Source organism: Phascolarctos cinereus, unplaced genomic scaffold, assembly GCF_003287225.1.
Source record: "Phascolarctos cinereus isolate Bilbo 61053 unplaced genomic scaffold, phaCin_HiC Scaffold_4;HRSCAF=312, whole genome shotgun sequence".
Taxonomy (NCBI): Eukaryota; Metazoa; Chordata; class Mammalia; order Diprotodontia; family Phascolarctidae; genus Phascolarctos; species Phascolarctos cinereus.
The window spans coordinates 626,804,452-626,810,033 of NW_027555847.1; the positions used below are offsets into that span (position 1 = coordinate 626,804,452).

At 47.1% G+C, this 5,582-nt stretch overlaps 1 pseudogene; it reads right to left on the reverse strand.

The window, feature by feature from the left end:
• Nucleotides 1-2,503: 2,503 nt before the first annotated feature.
• Nucleotides 2,504-3,794, reverse strand: LOC110216092 (UDP-galactose translocator pseudogene; annotated as a pseudogene).
• Between the last annotated feature and the right edge of the window lie 1,788 nt (nt 3,795-5,582).

Sequence of the window (5,582 nt, forward strand, 5' to 3'; positions counted from 1 at the left end):
CTGATAGTAATGCATGAATAAACTCAGGTCTTCCTGACTCCAGGTCCAGAGTTCTATTCACTGTGCTACCCAGCTCCCTAAAAACCCTAAAGGATAGAAATATAAAAGAAAAGACAGTCCTATTCACAAGGAGCTTACATTGCAATGGGTAAAACAACAGAACACAAAAGAGAATCTGATCAAGAAAGAACACTTGAAGCAGAAAAGTTACTAGGATGGTGAGTAGGGTCATAAAGAAGTAGACATACCCCATCAGGGTATGTTTGATCTTGGTTCATAATTACCAAACTGGAGAGCACAAGGATTGTTTAGAGGATTAAATGGAGCAACATATTTTAGAAACCTTAACATGCTATACATATAAAAATCCCTATTATTATATACTTCTATTTCAATTATTATCAATTTAGTTATGCCATGGATTAACCATGTTCATGAAGTATAATGCATTCAACAAAAGTCTGGGAAAATAAGTGCTCACCTTTCAAGAACTTGTCGATTTGAGATGATCTACCCTACCCAACCCATCCTCACCTCCTTCAGTCAGCATGAAGTCAAGAGACCTAGGGAGCACCCAGGATTTTCTGTGTTTATCCCAAAATAACAAGTCCTTAAGAAGTTAGTATGTGCTTTGCTAAAAAAAGTACCAGGACAACTCCTTGCATATTCCATTGGGTTTATTAACCCAATTATTATATTGGGTTATATTGGTTATATTGGGCTATATATGGTTAATATATTATATTATTATAGCACTTCATGCTCTCTACATGCTTTTATAAAAAAGTTCATTACATATTTGGTAGGTAATGAAAGTATCATTTTACAGATTGTTCAGATCAGTAAGATGAGCTCAGAAAAGTTAATTTACTTGTCCAAGGTTATCTCCAGCCAATTAGTGACACAGCTGTGACTAGAACCCAGGATTTAGACTGGAATTACTGTCCAATTGTTCTTTATAATGTTACCCAGGCATGTCTGGGTCGAACCAGCTCACCTAACATGGAGGCACCTTCACAGGACCTTTTGAGTGTGTTCATATTGCCCAATACAGAGGCTTCTTTATCCCCTATTGTATGAGGGGGGTTAGCCTCCTTTGATTGGCTGCCTGTATCTTTAAAACTGGTGAGACTAAATGGCTTACTTTTTTTTTATTGCATTCTTTGTTTTAGACAATTGGAGTTAAGTGACTTGCCCAGGGTCACACAGCTAGGAAGTGTCAAGTGTTTGGTCTGGGGCCGATTGAACTCAGGTCCTTCTGACTTTAGGGCTGATGCTCCATCAACTTTGACACCTAGCTGCCCCCACCTTTTTTTTAAACCTCTTTTAAGGCACTCTTTTTTTTTGCATAAATAGAATTTCTTTATTTTGGCATTTGTACACTTGACCTCAGGCAATGAAGAAATCGGTCATTTTCCTGTCTTGCATAAATTAGGGCTGATAACCATCATCACCACCACTGCCACCTTCTCTCCTCAAAAAGCCTCCCTACAGCAGCAACTCTCAAGTCCTCTGTACAGTAGGAGCCTTTGGGGAAAGGGTGGATTAAAGGGTTAAACAAAGTGTGTGTGGGAAAATGAGACCTCTTTCTGAGCTATGATTGTATGTCTTTATATAATCTGAAGCTTCATCTCATTCTCGCTGCCCCCTTCCCAAACCAATAATCTTCTTTGGTCTCAGATTCAGACTTGATTCTTTTCCTTGTCTTTCAAACTCCTCCTTACCCTGATTTCTCCAGTTTATGTTCTGATTGAATGTCTCCCCATAATCCAATGCTCATTGCCCATCTGGCCCAGTCCCCCTGCTCAGTCTTATTTCACCACCCATCGTTCTCCTGGATCAGTTCCCCTTTGGGGATTGGAGGGAAAGTGGGGAGCCAGACAGATCCAATTCCTGCCCCTCCCTAGAAGCTGGCCCTGGATGGAAAGAAGTGGAAGGGTTAAATGATTCTTCCTTTGCTGTGAGGCATCAAATGCTGGGAAAAGGGAAATGGGGAACTGTTTCCCTGACTTGCCAGGGCTGGTTGGAGCCTGAAATGAGACTGCTATAGAGATACAGGAGAAAGACTTTATATGATGGGAAAAGAAGGGTAGGAAGCAGTTCTATGGAATTGCAGGAGATAAAGACATTGAATATGAGGAAATGTGTGCTGGAAAGCATGTCTTGATGCCCCTTCTCAGATGGTACAGACCCTGATGGAAATGGGTCAAAGTGAGGGCATCTAATGCTGAGAAAGGGAAATGGGAAACTGACCCCAGGGAAATGGAAAACTGACCCCAGAGAACTGGGTAAGGCCCCTAGGGAGGGGCTCATGATCTGGAAAATGAGTGAGACATGGCAAAAGTAACAGGAAAGGGGAGAAAAGTGAGTTGCATGACTTCATCCCAACCAGGAACTTGGAACATCTTTTAAAAACAGCCTCTATGACCCTCTCTGGAGGGGTCAGCATGAGACCTTGGGGCAAGGGAGATAGGGAGGGAGATGGGCACACACCTCGTGTGTGTGTGTGTGTGTGTGTGTGTGTGTGTAGGGGCTGCGGGGCAGTGGAGAACTGAGGGAAGGGGTTGGGAGATCTGGACTCGCTGGTGTTTCCCCAAACTCCAGCTCTGCTCCCAGATGTCACTTCCCCAGTACTGACTTGGGCAGCAAGGGCTCCTCCTCGGGGTCCACATGGCGACAGCTGGCCATCGGTGCTGTGTTCAGAGGGGGAGGAGTGACCACGGCAGCAGTTTGGGGCAGGCTGTAGAGGTAGACAGCCCCAATGACCAGACTGGCCCCAAGTGCAAAGAGTGGATCCACCTGGAAACCAAACAGGTGGACAGAGGCTGCTGTGGAAACCACAATGGAGAGGGAGGTGGCGAAGCCTTTGAGGATGTTGTCCGAGTATTTGACCACCACAGCCACGAGCAGGCCACCGAAGGCCTGGTTCAGCACCACCCCCCACACAGCTGGCGTGTAGCCCAAAAAGAAGCTTCGATTGGCCACGGCCCCACCCTCTGCCCGCCACAGCCCTGCCAGGCCCAGCAAAGTCCCAAAGAGGCCCAGCTGTACATTCCTCAGCCACACCGACCCTGAGCTACCTTTCAGGATCTTCTCAAAGTAAATGCCAGCAAAGCCTGATGACAGGCATGAAGCCACCACAGCTGCCAGCCCCACGCCAGGGTTCTGGCCTCCTGGGCGTGGTGACCCGTTGCTACTACCTGCCTGCTGGACCGGGGACGAGGGCCACACCCAGGAAGAGCAGGAGCAAGGAGGCCCACTGCAGACAGGCTTCGGCGGAGCATGAAGACTGAGAACAGGGCTGTGGTAAGGATTTTCAGCTGGTATGTGACCTGGAAGGCGGCAGCTGGCAGATTGGAGATGGCCACGTACTGCAGATTGTTTTGGAGGGTATAAATGAGGGAGGGCACTGACAGCTTCAATGTGTCCACGTACTGGACCAGGACAGCTTCGTGGAGGAACAGCACAAAATGTTTCACGTTCCCCCTCTTCTGTGCGAACAGCAGCAGGAGACAGGCGGTTCCCTTCAGCACTTCGGCCATGACCACGGCAGTGGTGGCGAAGAAGCGGTCCCCGGGCAGGGTCCGAGCGTAGCGGATGCTCAGGATCAGCGACGCGTTCTGCACCACCAGCACTGCCAGCGATGCCTGCTTCAACCACCGGTGGTGACTTGCGCTGGGCAATCCAGGCTGGTGGTGCCTTCCCGGTGGCCCGACAGCTCTAACCGCTACCCCTGCCGCCGCGTCCCCTCCACTTGCGCCCGCTGCTGCCATGTTGGCACCTGCCCGGTCCATCCCCTCGGCAACGGCCAAGGCACTCTCTTGTCTGTTGTGTCCAGAAGGCAAAGAATGTAATGAACTGGTGAGAAGGGAAGTACTTCCCTTCCCCCACTGCCTCTATTTTACCTTTGAGAAATGGGCCTGGAGGTGTTTGCTGTTTGGCTTACTTAGCTTCAGGTGCCTGAAGTGATCACAACTGGGCCCTGGGGTTGGATCCACAGTGACCTGGGAGCCAGATGGGATAGTACAGCTAGTCAGCCCAGCATGAAAGCCCTGAGAAGCCAGGATATCTGGAACTCAAGACCAAAGGGGAATTTTGGATTTTGAACTGGGACTGTGCTCTATGGGAAGCCTATGGCTCTAATCCCTTTCCCCTTCCTAGAGACTAAAGTGGTACAAGGGGGAGTTGGGAGAGTAAATTTATATATTTGTGATTATATGTTTTGTAGTAAACATTCTTTTGTAGAAGTGAATCAGATGATTAGTGGTTAAAAGGAACTGGAGGCGGGCTAGGTGGTGCAGTGGGTAGAGTGCTGGCCCTGGATTCAAGAGGACCTGAGTTCAAATCCAGCCTCAGATACTTACTAACTCTGTAACTCTGGGTAAGTCACTTAACCCTGTTTACCTCAGTTCCTTATCTGTAATATGAGTTGGGGAAGAAAATGGCAAACCATCCCAGTATCTCTGCCAAGAAAACCCCAAATGGGGTCATGAAAAGTCAGACAAGACAAACAACTGAACAACAACAAATGGAACTGGGAGGCAGGGGACCACCCTCTATGTTTGGAGGAACACCGTTGCTGGGGGCCAGAGCTAGTGGCAGAGAACCTAGACCCCTGATTCCTTTAAGGCTGCCGGAGAATTAAAAGGGAGATATAAAAAAAATGTAACACATCTGGCTTTGAAGTGGTGGGGGCCAGGGTGGCCAATGTTGCCCCAGTAATCGTCATTATGTGAGAAGATGGAGGAAGAACAATAACCTCACATTTGTAGAGGGTTTTATAACTCCTAAAACACTTTTCACATTGGCTTTTCAAAACAGAACTGTGTTAGGTTGTGCAAGGATTATTACTTTCATTTTACATCTGACAAACATCAGCTAAGAGAGGTTGGGACTCACCTGAAATCACAAGAAAATAGTCGGTGATGTTGGGTTTAGAGCAGGTCTTTTAATGCCGTGCTTCTCAACCTGTCCTCTATAGCGTACTTACTGCCTCTCTGTTAAAAAACACCTTGATGATGTCACTCTCTTGACGAAAGAGCTTGGAGTGTCCCTCTATGATCACATCCTGACTCCAGCTTCTCCAGACATACCATATTACTCTCCCTCCCATACTCAAGATTCCAGTCATACTGGTTGATCTGTTTGTACCATGTACAGGTAATTCCATCTCTCACCTCTTGTAATTTTGCACAGCTGTTCCCATTGACTGGGCTTCTCCACCTTTTAGAATCTCTAACTCCCTTCAAGCATCAATTGAAGTACTACTCCCCAATTAGAGACCTTTCCTGATTCCCTCAGTCATTAATTTTTGTTGTTGTTATTCAGTTGTTTTCAGCCATATCTGACTTTTTGTTACCCCATTTGGGGTTTTCTTGGCAAAGATACTGCAGTACTTTGCCATTTCCTTCTCCAGCTCATTTTACAGCTGAAGCAAACAGGGTAAAGTGACTTGAGGAGGGTCACGCAGCTAGTTAAGTGTGTAAGGTCAGATTTGAACCACTTCTTCCTGACTCCAGGCTCAGCATTTTATCTACTGAGCCACGTTGCTGCCTTCTTCTCCAACTCTAGATTGATCTGAA